The 15240-nt window shown below is 34.3% G+C and overlaps 1 long non-coding RNA gene across 3 annotated transcripts; it reads right to left on the bottom strand.

The window, feature by feature from the left end:
- Positions 1–13323: 13323 nt before the first annotated feature.
- LOC139785342 (uncharacterized) lies at positions 13324–14730 on the bottom strand. Of its 3 annotated transcripts, none has more exons than XR_011721902.1 (4): positions 14684–14730; positions 13991–14136; positions 13720–13929; positions 13324–13537 (listed from the first exon to the last, which is right to left on the bottom strand). It is a non-coding gene; the product is annotated as an uncharacterized lncRNA (long non-coding RNA). The 3 variants fall into 3 exon arrangements; XR_011721904.1 differs by having other exon boundaries at positions 13720–13920; XR_011721903.1 differs by having other exon boundaries at positions 13720–13905.
- Between the last annotated feature and the right edge of the window lie 510 nt (positions 14731–15240).

Here is a 15240-nt window from a genome sequence, read left to right as displayed (position 1 = left end):
TATATTTTTGACTGTTTGTAATCCTAGCATGCTTATGCAATATATGTTATATATGTAAAGAATAAGAAAGTTTTTTTTTAAGATAATTTTTAAATCGCTGTAATAAGTGGTTGCTTCTATTTTAAGAATCACATGAAACTATACGAAAAAATACTCTGTTTGCTTTAAACGTGGTTCCAAAATAAGGACATGCAAAGTATCATTGTATACGTATAAATGTCTAATCGAAATGTCTTTTACATTTAACCCTTTAACGCGCTTGTCAATAATAACATGTACATAGTGTCGTAAATCTTGATATATATGAAACCATTTTTGACAAATATCATTATTGCAGTGAGTACAACCCATAAATACTTAAACTTATTCCTTTACGGAAGTAGCCAATATAGGCTGCGTGGCCGCGCCGGTGCGGCGCGCGGCGTGGCGGCTCGCAGTTTTACGTTTCACTGGTCGCGCGAAGGTAAATAAATTTTTTTCTGGTCTTTCTTAATATATATAGGACAAACTGCAATATCACAAATTTTCCTATAAATGAAACTTTTTTACTAAAAAGGTTTCATGTCCATTAGTGGAAAAATAAAAAAGTTGAGTTTTATAACTCGTATTTTTTTATGCAAAAAAATTTATTTTTATACCAGTGAATAGTTTTTGAAATTTTGTACATTTCGTCATTTACGAAATTACGCTATGTGCTTAGTTCACAAGTTATAGAAAAATGAAATTTTGGCCGATTTTCGAGGGCTGATTTCACCTCTTAAACATGTTTAATAGCTGATAAAAAAATACGTATCGAATATTTTGATCACCTCTACAAACCCACCAAGTTTTATTAAAATCGGAGAGAGATACGTACCTGGAGCCTTTTCTGGTCAGTGAAAACTGAGTAGCTATTTTTAATAGTTTTCAAATTATCTTAAAAAAGGTTTTAGGGTATTCCACAAACTCGTACTTTCTCTTCTTTAAATAACATACATCCAACAAATACAGCAAAAGTAACATGTAAATAATAAAAACAGGTACATACAATTTAAGTATATAATAAAGAAACATGAATCAGGAAGTCAATTTTGTGTATCTTCAAACGAGGTAAAAATTACAAAAATGAGAAAATTTACTAGAGTATCTACGATTTCATTTGTCAATGTTTTTTTTTAATTTTCGATACACGCCCAGTAAGCAAGAAACGTCAAGAAACATTTCAACTACATTGCATTAATGTTAAAACGTTGCTGTAATGTAGTTAAAATGTTTCTTGATGTTTCTTGCTTACTGGGCGGTAATTATGAAGGAGAGGGGCTCCCTCACCAATTTGGCTGAAACTTTACAGTTTTGTGTATTTTAGTGCGTAAAACATGAATCTATAAGTTAAAATTATCGCTCTCAATTAGGAAAAAAGTATATAAAGTACCAAAGTTGACAGTTGCGTGATGGTTAGGATGTCTGTCATTTATTTATTTATTATATACTTTATATTTATAGACTTTTCAATATGCCAATTATTTTCTGCTTTAAAAAAAGCATAATACTTAACTCTATTTCTATTATCTTTTTTAACCATTAACTAGCACCACAGACGCGCGCTTCGCGCGCGCTATTTAGCTTTAACATTATGCTATTACTATTACACTATTAATTTCTTGATACACACAACTGTCAAAATATACGATGACAGCTGCAAATGAAGTAAGCGCAGCGAGAAAACCAATCAGCATCGCGGAAAAGCGGCAACAATAAATTCGACTATCGACTTAACATGCCTTTTTTTAGAAAGGACTAGCACGCAGCGCGCGCTACGCGCGCGCTTTCACGTCCAAACTTTTTCCGTTCCATTCACCTTAAAACACTCGTCCCACATCACCATTTCTCTCCGTTAAAATGTATTCCCTTTCTCATCCACTGTGCCAATGTCCATTCGCCACCACTTGTTTCTTTTTTTCTCTCCGCTCACTTCACACATCTGTCTCTCTCATATTTTGTTTTCTTCTTTCTTTTTACTTCTCGCATAAGACTTATCACACTTCGCTTCCTCGGCTCTTATTTTTCTTTTTTTTTCTTACACTTCACATTTGTTATCCCCTCTGCTTTTACTTCTCCCATTCTTCCTTTTTCTTCACTAATTATCTCTTCTTCCATTTTTTCAATATTTCCACCACTACCTCTAATTTTCTTTATTTTTTTATTTTATTTATTGAAAGATAATCTATCACATACTCGTTCTTTGTTATTAATTTTCTTATTTTTTTTCTTTATTTATCGAAAGATAATCTATTACATATTCGTCTTTCTTTCCCATATTTCTTTTTTCCACCTTACTCTTCACATTCTTTATCCCACTATACCTCCTTTGCTTTTCCTTCTCCCGCTCTCCCTTTTTCTTCACTATCTCTTCTTCCATTCTTTATTTAATCTTTTCTACCGCCATCCTTTTTTTTATTTTTACTATCTCTAATATTTTGTTTTTATTTATATTTATCTATTTATTTATTTATTTACTTATTCTTCTTTATTTCTTTGTTTTTCTTTATTTCTTTATTTATCGAACTCGCTGACATCTTAATGAACCAACCACTCTCGCGCGGAAAAGTGATAGTAATAATACATATCGACAGCGCGATACATATCGACTCAAGACACATCTACTTCTCGATCAAAATTAATTTTTTTAAGTTTTATTTCTTTTCTTCTTCTTCTCTTTATTTTATAAAACCTTGATTGTAAAAAAAATGTAACAATTGTACACAACAAATAAATTTCTTTATAATTTTATTATAGTTATAATTATATTATTATAATTATAACTATAATAAAATAGTTATAAAAATAACTATAATTATAGTTATAATTATATTGAAATAATTATAAATTATAGCATTAATTATACATATTATTACTTAAAAATTAAATTTCATGATCCCTTTTAGCACATTAAATTAAGAAAACTTAGAAAAAATACAGTTAATATCAATTTTTTTAAAGTTACATTAATTCTTTCTACATTTTTCATTTATATTATAAATAAAGTTGTAAATGACGTAAATATTATAAATAATTTATTTAAAAAATGGAAGTATTAATTACGAAAAACCATCGATACGTGTTGCGAAATTAATATATTTCAAAAGTGTACTCTGACGAAACGTGAAGCTTTTATAATATATATGTATATAAATGAGTTCATGATCAATGTGGTGGACCTTATCATTATTAAAGCTACAACTCATCTATCGTAACGCTTTGATCGTGGTCGTAAGCAATGAAGCCGTCGTATATAAACCGTATATCTATGTATAATATATCTATAAACACATTTTTTTTCACACGTCGAGAAAGCTGACAAGTTACGTAAAGAGTTCAAGCTGAATCAACTCATACGATGAGCTTACGATAGCGATTACGATGAGCGTTACGATCGCTTACGGTGAACATTACGATAGATGTAGTTGTAGCTTAAGACTTAATTGTTACACATTACTTTTCCAGTACAGTGGAACAACTAATACAACAATGATCATATCTAGTACAATATTTTATATATACAATATAATAAAAAAAAATGGTACAAATTAGAAATTAGCATATTGCTTAATCAACATTTAAAGACACACACAAAGTTCCTCTTATTGTATTTTATTTAATGCAATTACTATTTATTATTTTAGATTCCTCATAGAGGAAGCTTATGTGTGTGCGTCTTTAAATGTTGATTAAGCAATGTGCTAATTTCTAATTTCCTCTCTTTGAAATGATGAGGAAGCAACATGCAAATTTCTAATTTGCACCATTTTTTTTAATTAAAAATTTATCTGTCGGAAAATAGAAAAGAACGTTCTTTGAACATTTACTAATGAAAGATTATCGTATAGTATCAATACACTGTAATTTTCTAATTATATTTAATTTAGTCTTTTCTACCCCTATTTCAAATATAATTCATTAAGAGAGATTTGGTTTATTACTTCATGAGATACAGATTTTTAAATATCAGAGAATGCGTACAAACATAAAAACTTTACAAAATTAGATCTAATCAACCAAATCTTAATGAGTTATATATAAAATAGGGGTAGAAAAGACTGAAAATTTTAATGGAATTTGAAACAGACCAATATCTCAAAATTTGCGGAAGTTACAGCGAAAATAAACATTTCTCAAAAAATTCAAAAAAAATTTTTAAATACATGATATTCTATTATTAAAAAAAAAATTTTTCTCGATATTTTAAAATTTGCGGAAGTTACAGCAACCATCGTTTAAACCTATCGTTTAAAAAAAATTCATCATATATTATTATGCTGATGAGGACCTAATTTACTTATATAATTAAAGACGTAAAAACCCATACTTCATACATTTATTGATTTTTATATATAAAATCTGCTAAAAACGAATCATTCAAAAGCAATTATTAAAAATAAAATTTACCCAAATTTCTTTTACTAATTGTACAGTTTAAATAATAGTGAATATATTATTGATAATATTAGATCATTTTACATGTTTGTAACGTCCTAAAACTATTTAATTAAATAAAACTATTTAATTAAATTTTTCTTTTTTTTTATTTTTCTCATAATGCAGTTTTATATTTAAATATAAAATTGAGATGCAACGTAAACTGGCATTCTTATTGATAAAACAGATTATAAGGTAGTAAAAATCAAATCGAATAGAATAAAAAACACAGCAAAAGAAGATCTTGCTGCGAAATTATGAGATAAATTTACTGGCATGCTGTCGGCATACTGCCAACATTTTGCTATGTGGGGTAAAGCAATTGTCAAGACACACACAGTAACAGACTACGAAGGTAGAAAATGAAAGGTTTCGAGTTTAAATCCTGATCGGCTCTGTTAATTTTTCCGTTTACCCCTCTCGCTATCCAAAATTTCCTTCCGTATCTTTCCTCCACCCTCACTACACTCCTTGTTTTCTCGTATATTTCCATGATCCTCTTTCCCAACCTCTCACTCACCCATGGTTTTCTCAGACATCTTCCCAAAACCCTCCTGTCCACTGAATCAAATGCTGCCCTTAGATCGACAAAAGCAGCCACTACCTTCTTTTTCCTCTTTAATCGCTTCCCTATCGCATAATTCAGTGTGTAAAGGTTGTCCACCACTCCTCTCCTCTTCCTAAACCCTGCTTGGCTTTCTGGAATCATCCCCTTCTCCACCATCTCTTCCCTCAACCTATTTGCTAATATCGACGCGTACACTTTGTACGCCGTCGGCATCAGCGTAATCCCTCTATGCTCACTCACCTCTTTTGCCCCTCTTTTTCGCTATCGGAACGACTACTCCGTCCTTCCACGCCTCTGGAAAACCCTCTCCTTTCCATACTCTCCTGCATACTTCCCATAACGCCTTTCTTAAACCACTTCCCCCATAACTCCACACTTCATTTCCTATCTCGTCCTCTCCCGCCGCTTTACCTTTTTTCAGCCCTTTCAGCACTCTCTCTACTTCCTCCCATCCTATCTCCTTCTCTTTCTCCACTTCCCCCTCCGCCCCTTACTCTCCCTCCTCTCCTTCTCCAAGCCTTCGCTTATATTCCGTTCCTTCTAACATCACCCTAAAGTATTTATCCCACTCCTCTATTGTTATCTCCTTATTAATTTCTACCCTTCTTCTCCTTTCCTTGTTTATTACTTCCCACACCTGCTTCTCTGTTCTCGCCTCTCTTGCCTCTTTCAGCAGATTTCCCTTTTTTCTTCCTTTTTCCTCACACATTTCCTTATACTCCTTCTTTCTTCTCTTATGATCTTCTTTGTGTTTTCTTCCTCTTTTCCAGTCTCTTAATAACTTTTCTACCTCCTCCCTCTTCTTCCTACAGTCCCCATCCCACCATACTCCCTTTCCTTCTGCCCCTCTTTTTACTCTTCTCACCCTTACTTCCATCTTAATTCTTTTTGTCAACTTTTCGACCTCTTTATCTATTGCCCCCCTACCTATTTCTACCTCCTCCGTCCTTCTTCTAAACTCCTCTCTTGCCTCTTTCGACCAGTCCGTCTTTTAAACCCACCTCTCTCCCTCCGCTATTGTCCCTCTCCTCTCACCAACCCCCCCCTTTGTCCACCCGTACTGCTACTGATTGGTGATCCGAATCTACCTCACACCCCATCTCCAATCTTGTCACTCTTTCCCAAGCTTTTCTAACTCCTATTGCGTAATTGATCACTGTTTCTTCCCTTCCTCCTGTAAAAGTCACCTCCCCCTCCTCATCTCCCTCCTTTGCTCCGTTCATAATTTCCCATCCTTCCTCTTCCATCCATCTAATCAGCCCTTCCCCCTACCTATTTATCATTTTATCTTTTGATTTTCTTTCAACAACTCCCTCTTCTCCATCCTCTAGCGCTCCTTTCTCCCCTGTTCTCGCATTGAAATCGCCCCCCAATATCCATCTCTCCTCTCTCCCTTCCCCCTCTTTTACCGATTTTATCTTACCCATCATCTTATCCAAGTTGCCGCTTACGTAAACTGTTGCCAATCTCCATTTCTCCTTCTTCCATCTTACTTCTCTAATCATTGAACTCTCCTTCTCCACCCATTCTTCTTCCTCTTCTAACCCTTTTCTGACTCCCATCATTATTCCACCTATTGCTCTTCCTTTTCTTCCAACTCTTTCTTTCCTTGCACCCTGTATACTCCAGTTGAACTCCTTTGGCACCCTATTCTTCATTTTCTCCCATTCCTCCTGTTCCAGCCACGTCTCCACCAACCTCACGATATCCCACTCTTTTATCCTTTCCCAAAACCCTTCTTGTTTTTCCTTCACTCCCGCTACATTCCAAAAGCCTATCTTTAGGCTTCCTTCCTGTTCTTTCCCCTCCTCCTCCATTCTCCTGCATTCCTTTCTTCCCCCTTTCCCCATTCTCCCCTACTTTACCTCTTTTTCACTTCTTTTTCCTCATCCCAACTCCACCACTTCCCCTCTATCCAAATCTTTCCGTACTTTACCCAAGCTCTCCTCCTATTCCTTCTCTCCTTCTCAGCTATCCTCTACAGGCTCCATTACATTTTTCTTTCCTTCAAGGTCATGTCATCCTCTATTCTTTCCATCCTTCCTTTCAACACATTCTTCCTCTGCATTACCTCTCTTTTTCTTTCTCTATCTTTTAACCTAATTAAAACCATTTTCTTCTCTTTCTTCGTCTTACTTCCTATCTCTTTTACCTCCTCTATTTCTCCCTCCACCCCCATCTCTAGCCATATCTTCTCTACCGCTTCTTTTAGCATTCCCTCTTCCACCTCCACCCCTTTTACTACTACATTGTTTCTCCTTCTGTCTCTCTCTTCTAACTCTCCCCACCTTTCTAGCTCTCTTACTTTCACTTCCATTGCTTTATCTCTTTTTCCTATCTCTTACTTTCCTTCCTTTTTCACTTCTCCCTGCCCTTCCTTCCTTCCATCTTTTTCCTTCTCTATACTCTCCAGTCTTTCTTTCAACTCTTCTATCTCCTTCTTCAATTCCTCCCTTTCCTTCTGCCATTTCACCTTTCTTTCCTCCACATCCGCCCTCATCTTCTTAATCTCATTTTTTATCATTTCTTTCTCTTTCTTGCTTTCTACCTTCTACCCTCTCTTTCTGTTCTTTCTTTAATTTCCGTATTTCCTCCATCATTTTACTCATTATCCTTATCATCTGTTCTTTCCCCTCTGGCGATCTCACCATTTTCCTACTCCTTTTAAACGCCTTTTCCTTTTCTCCTCTTCCCCCTTCCTCTCCTTTTCTGTTAAAATAATCATCCATATCCGCTTTATCCTTTCCCTCAATTTCCTTTTTCATCCCCTCTACTCTCCTTTTTATCCCCTGCCTTCCTCTCACCTTCTTTATTCTATCGTCTCCTTTTCTCGCTATCTCGCTTCAAATCTACCGCCGCCCTACTCCTTCCTCTTCTCTCTCCGAGATGTCACTACCTGTTCTCTCAGCCTTTCTTACTCTTCACCCGCGATGTCACCACCTCTCAACCGCCTGCCAAACTTCACTTTTTCTCTAAGGTGTCCCTAACCTCTTTCTGACCACACACCGTTACTAACTAACATCTCCTCTTCTACCCTTCCTTGCTTCTCGCCACCACTTCCACCGCCTTCGCCACCTCTCCCTTCCCTCCACCACTACTCTCCTCTCTGCTACTACTCCTAATCTCACTCTATGCTTTATTTTTCGCTCTCTATCGCGCTTGCTAACCACCCGCTTCCACCGCCTCCTACACCAAAAGTCCCTCTCCCTCTCTTATTAATTAATCACATATTATTTTATTTTTCAGACTCCCTTGTACTTTTTCAATCTTTTTCATTCTTACTCATTCTCTCTCATTTTATCTCATTTTGTTTTATTTAATTTGTTTGATTCACTCTCAATTACGTTCTTTTCATCACTATCTTTATGTAGTCTCCTTCCACTGTCTTTGTATAGTTTCCTTCTTTCTCATCTATTCTGCATCATTTTTCTAATTTTATTGCATTTTACTGCTTTACCTTCTCTCATTCTTTTTTATTCTTATTTGTTCTCACTCATAATGCTTCATTTTCGCTCATTGTCTTCTCTTTATTTCTCCCATTCTTTTTTATCTTCTCTGATTCTCTCTGATTTTTGTTCATGTCCTATTATTCAATTTTATTCTCATCTATTCTCTTAAATTCATATCCTGTCGTCCTAATTCTGTCTCTTTTCGCATTTTGCAGCCATTTTTTCTTATTCTCACTAATTCTCTCTCTCTCTCTCGCTCTCCCTCTCTCCCTTCTCTCTCCCTCTCCCCCTCTACCCCTCTCTATTCCTCCCTCCCTTCCTTCCTCCCTCTCTCTCTTTCTATCCCCCCTCTCTCTCTCTCTCTCTTTCCCCCTCTTCCTCTTCCTCTCTCTCCTTTTTTCTGCCTCTTGGCTCTCCTCTTTCCTTTTTTTTATTTTTTCTTTCTTCTATTTTTTTTAACTTTATGATATCTTAATCATAAAGAATAAAAGAATCATATATTACATAAAACACGCTGTAGCTATCTTCATCGTTGATGTGATCATGATTTATAGCATCAGTTATATCAATTATTGTTTAAAAATTTAAAGAAAAAAAAATTTGCTTTTTCTTGTCACGCAATGACTCAACGTAAATTTTTTTTTTAATAGGACGGACTTTAAAAAAAGCTCTAAAAAGAATAAAAAATGAAAAAAATTAACAAATAAAGAAGCTTTCAAAAGTATGAAATAATACTTTTAAGAATTTCTTTCAATTTTTTGAAGTCGGCGCCAAATTAATGATAATTTTAATAGCGTTTTTCATTGGCAGAATTAGTGCGCACTTACAAGTACGCTCCAGTTCTGCCAAAGAAAAACGCTATAAGTATTCTTTTCAATTTTTTGAAGTCGACGCCAAATTGATTTAGTAATTATTAATTTGGCGCCGACTTCAAAAAATTGAAAAAAAAAAAAACTTAAAAATATTATTAATTTGGCGCCGACTTCAAAACATTGAAAGAAATTCTTAAAAGCATTATTTCATACCTTTTAAAACTTCTTTATTTTTTAATTTTTTTCATTTTTTTAGAGCTTTTTTTGAAATCGGTTTTATTAAAAAAAATTTTTTTTTTACATCATACTTCTTTAGTGCGTTATTCAGTTGATACGAATCAAAAATAATAATTTATTATTTGCTTGTAATTATTAAGTATGCATATTTCCATACTGCTCCGTACCCTGATGTTCTAACGCGATATTTTATGTACTACAACTTTCCGGAGCAAGGATTGCTCTACAGTGAAAACCGCATCCGTCCAGTAGTTTCAGAAAAAATCGTGGACATATCTACATACATCATACTCGCCGAATTGAGAACCTCCTTTTTGAAGTCGGTTAAAAATAAATTATATTTAATTTTTTATCATGAAATTAATTTACACGTGACTGTTATGTCACATAGAAATTGATATATAAATCTATTTTAAAAAATAGAAAGAAACAATTAAAATTTTAAAATTGCTCAAAATTTAAAAAAGATAGAACCGACTTCAAAAAACTGTAAAAAATAAGAAAAAATTTAAAAAATAAAAAAGCTTTACATTTTTTCTTACTTTTTAGAGCTTTTTTGAAGTCGGTTTTATTAAAAATTTTTTTATTTTATACTTTTTTAGTGCTTTATTCATTTAACATGATTAAAAAATAATATGTAATCTCTTTCAAATATTATATATCTTTCTACTTCTTTCTGCACTTTTTCAATCAGTATCTCCAATATTTTTGCAATATTTTAACCATACAGGATAACTCCATCTGTTTTTGTTACATATAAAATTTTATTGCATTGTCTCGTATACTCTCCTTTGGTTTTAGTCTGTGTAATTCCTTACTTGTTGTAATTGGATATCATTTAAGGATAACATTTTCTTGTAATTTTTATTTGAGAAAAGTCGCTATTTTATAATTTAAATAAATCTTCGGGTAATTATGAAGAAAAGTGGCTTCCTCACCGATTTGTCTAAAACTTAATAAATATTGTGTAGGTCCACCTAGCTTACTGGCTGAAAAAGTGCAAAAAAGGGAGTCTTAAAAAATCTTTATTAAAACTTCCTATACACATAAAATCCCGAAAAGACGTAAAATGTAAGTGTAAGAAAATCGACCAATCCTAATCAAGTATTGTGCTGTCCGTAATCCCAGTAAAAGAAAATATTAGATTAAAATTAATCGATTTTCTTATGCTTATTACCTTTTATGTCTTTATGGGATTTTATGTGTGAAGCGGGGAGCACACACTTCTGCACAACGCATAATGCGTAAGCATAAGAAAATTGATTGGTCTATTTCCTTATGCACATGTGTATGGACCAATCAATTTTCTTATGCTTACGCATTATGCGTTGTGCAGAAGTGTGTGCTTCCCACTTGAAGGTCTTTAAGCCCCGGACACACACTTTTTCGTAACAGTAACAGTAAAGTTTCGACCAATCGCTTTGTTCGATTCGGGAACATACGGTCGTACATACGTTCCCGATTCAAGCAACGCGATTGGTCGAAACTTTCTGTTACTGTTACGAAAAACTGTGTGTCCGGGCCCTTAAAGGCTGTTGCACATAACAAAGTTTAAAGGTCAATCCAGACAAACTTGCATAGCGCATAAAACATAAGCATAAGAGAATTGATTGGTCCGTATGCATGTGCATAAGGAAATAGACCAATCCGTTTCTTTATGCATATGGTTATGCACCTATGCAAGTTTGTCTGGATAGACTTTTATGGCTTCTGCCCACAGAACACGGAAACGCTTGCCGCGCGGCAAGAAGCGACACGGTAGCTAATAAACTTTGGTTCTTACAGAAAAGTGACACGTTGCTTGGTTACCGCGTCGCTCCTTGCTGCGCAGCAAGCGTTTCCGCGTCCTGTGGGCAGAAGCCATTAGTCATAATTGTAAGGCCATAAGAAAATAGACCAATCACACTCGATTATTCTTCAAACGCAAGGAGAATAATCGATTATGATTGGTTTATTTTTTTACGACCTTACGATTATGGCTGAATCTTTGTTACGTGCAATGGCCTTAAGTTTGATCAAAATAAGCTCATAATCGTATTCATATATCGCATCGTTTATATTAAGGAATTCAAGGTTTATTGTACTAATTGCCAGTTTACGTACAGAAATGATTATTTTTAAATTTTGATCAAATTACAATCAATACAAATATATCGGAAACAAGCAAGTTAGAGAATATCTCAGTTTTTTGGCTACCATAAGAATATTCAGATAAAATGACAGCTATTTTGTTAGGTGTCGATATATTGCATCAACCGCCATGTGTTTTTGCAAAATTCATGAGATACGTCCTATTAGTTATTATCATATCCGGAAGAAGAAACAACTGTTTTAAATTGATAACTGATTTTTAATAAATGTTGATAATCAATTTAAAACAATTGATCATATCTATTTTATAGCTTAGTATAGTAAAGCTAGTTTATTTGTTCAGACATCCACATTTCCACTAAGTATTATTATAGTAATAAAGGTATGCGCTAAGTCTGTACTTTAGCTAGATATCATAAAACATGTATCATTCTTTCTCTCTGGTACATCATACATTAGTATTACTAAGTATACGTTTACTTTCTTTTAAATCATACGAAACAATGCAGAAAAAAACTCGATATCGAATTCTAAAGTTTGATATAGTGTATGCTTAGACTGTAGTAAAAGTAAAAAAAATATATATATAATAATTAAAAGAAAAGGAAAAAAAAGAGAAAAAAAGAAAGAAAAGACGCTAATTACGTGAAAAGTGTATTCAGAAATAAAAATCGACTTCCTTGTGCACATCTGACCGTGTTAAATTCAACAAGTCATTTTCGTCATCATCATAATGTTATTAATCAACACAGCTTTGAAACGTAAAAATCTAGTGTTGTTAAATAACTCTACTAATAATCGTAAATCAAAAACTCAATTTTCTCAAGTAAATAGAAAGGAACATCATTGGGAACACCTTTGAACCAGAATTTCTTGAAGCTGCCGCCTACCATTGTTACGATTAAATAATAACAGAAATCCATTTTCCTTGTACCGCATCGAGTTACATCTTAGTTATGTCACATTCATTTTTCGGTTTTCATAATCACCTCCGATAGCGCGTATCAAAGTAATCGACGAGATTATTGGGTCGAGTAATAAAGTGATAAAGTATCAAAGCAACAATACATATTTTACCTCAATACGGAACATTCGTGAAAAGTATGTTGAATAATTTGCCCATCGGATTAAGACACTATCAAGCTAAATTAAATAAACTCGATACCAGAACATCACACTACGAATACCAAATTGTATATATTGTGTAAGTACTGAGCGACATATCTAGATGAAAAATCTATCCAGAGCGATAATTGACGTACAAACCGCGCGTTATCCAACCTAATATTGGATCGTTAAACGTTAACAAGTGACCAAGGTGTACCATACGATACATCCACATAAGTTAGGAGAGCTTAGTATAAAAATGAGGCACAGTTTCACAAACAGGAAATCCTTCTTACCAAATGCTACTCCTCTATCTCCCAATAAATATATCCGTATATCAAACATGACAGTGTAATTACCATCATTAAACTAAACCATGCATGGATATTAATACTATGTGTCCTTAAATGTGTTAAGGAGAATGGACGATTTCTTAAATAATGTCGTATTCTTATGTCGGTAACAAACAGTCTTAACAACGAGTGTAGACTAATCATGACGCGTTCTATAATCGTGTAATCCTTGCGTCGGTATGCGTCATGTTACGTGCTGGGAGTTAATAATTCTCATCAGGTGTAACGTAGCAACGTAGTAGCGAATTGGCAATTGGTGACGACGCAACGTAATTGCTTAATCACTGGTACCATTAATCAGAGTTTCTTTAGGCTTATTGCTCTGCTGCATATGAGGAGGACGAGACCGATGTTCTCTTTGGCCTTTAGGTCCCTGAGAACTGTTGTTAGATATGGATACGTCGTTCGCGGGTGTTCCTTCCTTGCTATTCATGGTCGATTGGTCGCACGGGCCGGCATTACTGCCTAAACAAATGTATATAGATTAACTCTAAATGTATTCATATACATATACAATATGCGCGTCAGCCTACCGATCAAGCACGTCTTTCACACGCGTTACACACGCACACGTGTACACGCGCACGTGTACACGCGCACGCACGCACACACACACGCGCGTGATCAATAAGTATTATTATTATTACCTTTATCAATGCTTGAAACATCTTGGCTGTCTAAAACAGTGTCTTCGTCCTCGGTAGTACGACGATATTCATCTCTGCGATCTCTACGCTAGGTTGGAAGATGACTTTGTCTGCCACTCATATATCCTAAATTACTTCTCTGATAACCACCTCTTGACAGTAAAGCCCCGAACGCAATCTTCACTGCTGTCCAAAATATCTCTACGTAATCTTAATAAACTTTTATAAAACAATTTCGAATAATACAAGCGATAATAATTTTTATTATTACCTCTCTATATATCTTAAATATGCATGAATTTTCTTCCAACTATATTTGTAATGTCATCAACTTTTCACGCTTGTTGAATATTTGCACCATGAGCACTAATAGCTAATCCCATCAGATCTTCTCGAACATTAAATTCATCGGTATATCTAAAATAAGGCAAATTTACATAATGCAAAAACAGTAATTTTACATCTGCTTATATATATAAAATATATGATTACAAAGATAATATAATTTACTGTCTGTATCAAAAATCTATAATTACTGTAACGTATACCTTAGATAAGTTGTACGAACAAGCAATAAATATTGAAACATTATAGATGACGTTAAAAGATAATAGTTACTTTCCATTACATCAAAACTCAGATAATTCTCACTTGTGATGTCATTCTGTCTTTATTATTCATTAATTGCCAAAAAGGCTAGAACGACGTCACAAGTGAGAACTTATCTGAGTTTTGATGTAAAAATGTAAAGCACCTATTAATATGTAAAATATAATTTATATATTTATTTATTTACTATAATATCATGTATATTTATATAAAATTCTAACCTCGCGAGACACCACGCGAGCACACGTCATTGCGTTAAAAGATATTAATGTATAATATAATTTATATTATTACCAACCAAAATTTAATAAAAATATATAATAAAAATATTTATTATAAAAAAAATCCTACTAACCTCGCAAAACACCACGCGAACACACGCCACACACGTCACATCGCGCGCGCTATTTACACATGCGAAACTCGCCAAATCTCGATACCGCAACGTCAATATCGCGCGCGTCAATCTCGACCGCGCGCCAGCCAATCACGCACGCGGAAAAGCGGGCAACCACTACGTGCGAGATATTCGACTCCAAACAACAACTTCTCGCGTCTCCATGACTTTTTTTATTATGACTAGCACGCAGCGCGCGCTAACGCGCGCGCTTTCACGTCCAAACTTTTTCCGTTCCATTCACCTTAAAACATCGTTCCCACATCACCATTTCTCTCCGTTAAATGTATTCCCTTTCTCATCACTGTGCCAATGTCCATTCGCCACCACTTGTTTCTTTTTTTCTCTCCGCTCACTTCACACATTCTCTCCATATTTGTTTTTCTTTTCTTTTTACTTCTCGATAAGACTTATCACACTTCGCTTCCTCGGCTCTTATTTTTCTTTTTTTTTCTACACTCACATTTGTTATCCCCTTGCTTTACTTCTCCAATTCTTCCTTTTTTTTCATAATA

This window comes from Temnothorax nylanderi, unplaced genomic scaffold, assembly GCF_030848795.1.
Source record: "Temnothorax nylanderi isolate EJ_2023f unplaced genomic scaffold, tnyl_v1.0 TNYL_tig0783_pilon, whole genome shotgun sequence".
Classification (NCBI taxonomy): domain Eukaryota; kingdom Metazoa; phylum Arthropoda; class Insecta; order Hymenoptera; family Formicidae; genus Temnothorax; species Temnothorax nylanderi.
Note: the sequence above shows the minus strand (reverse complement) of the source record. Positions and strands in the feature narration are given on the sequence as shown.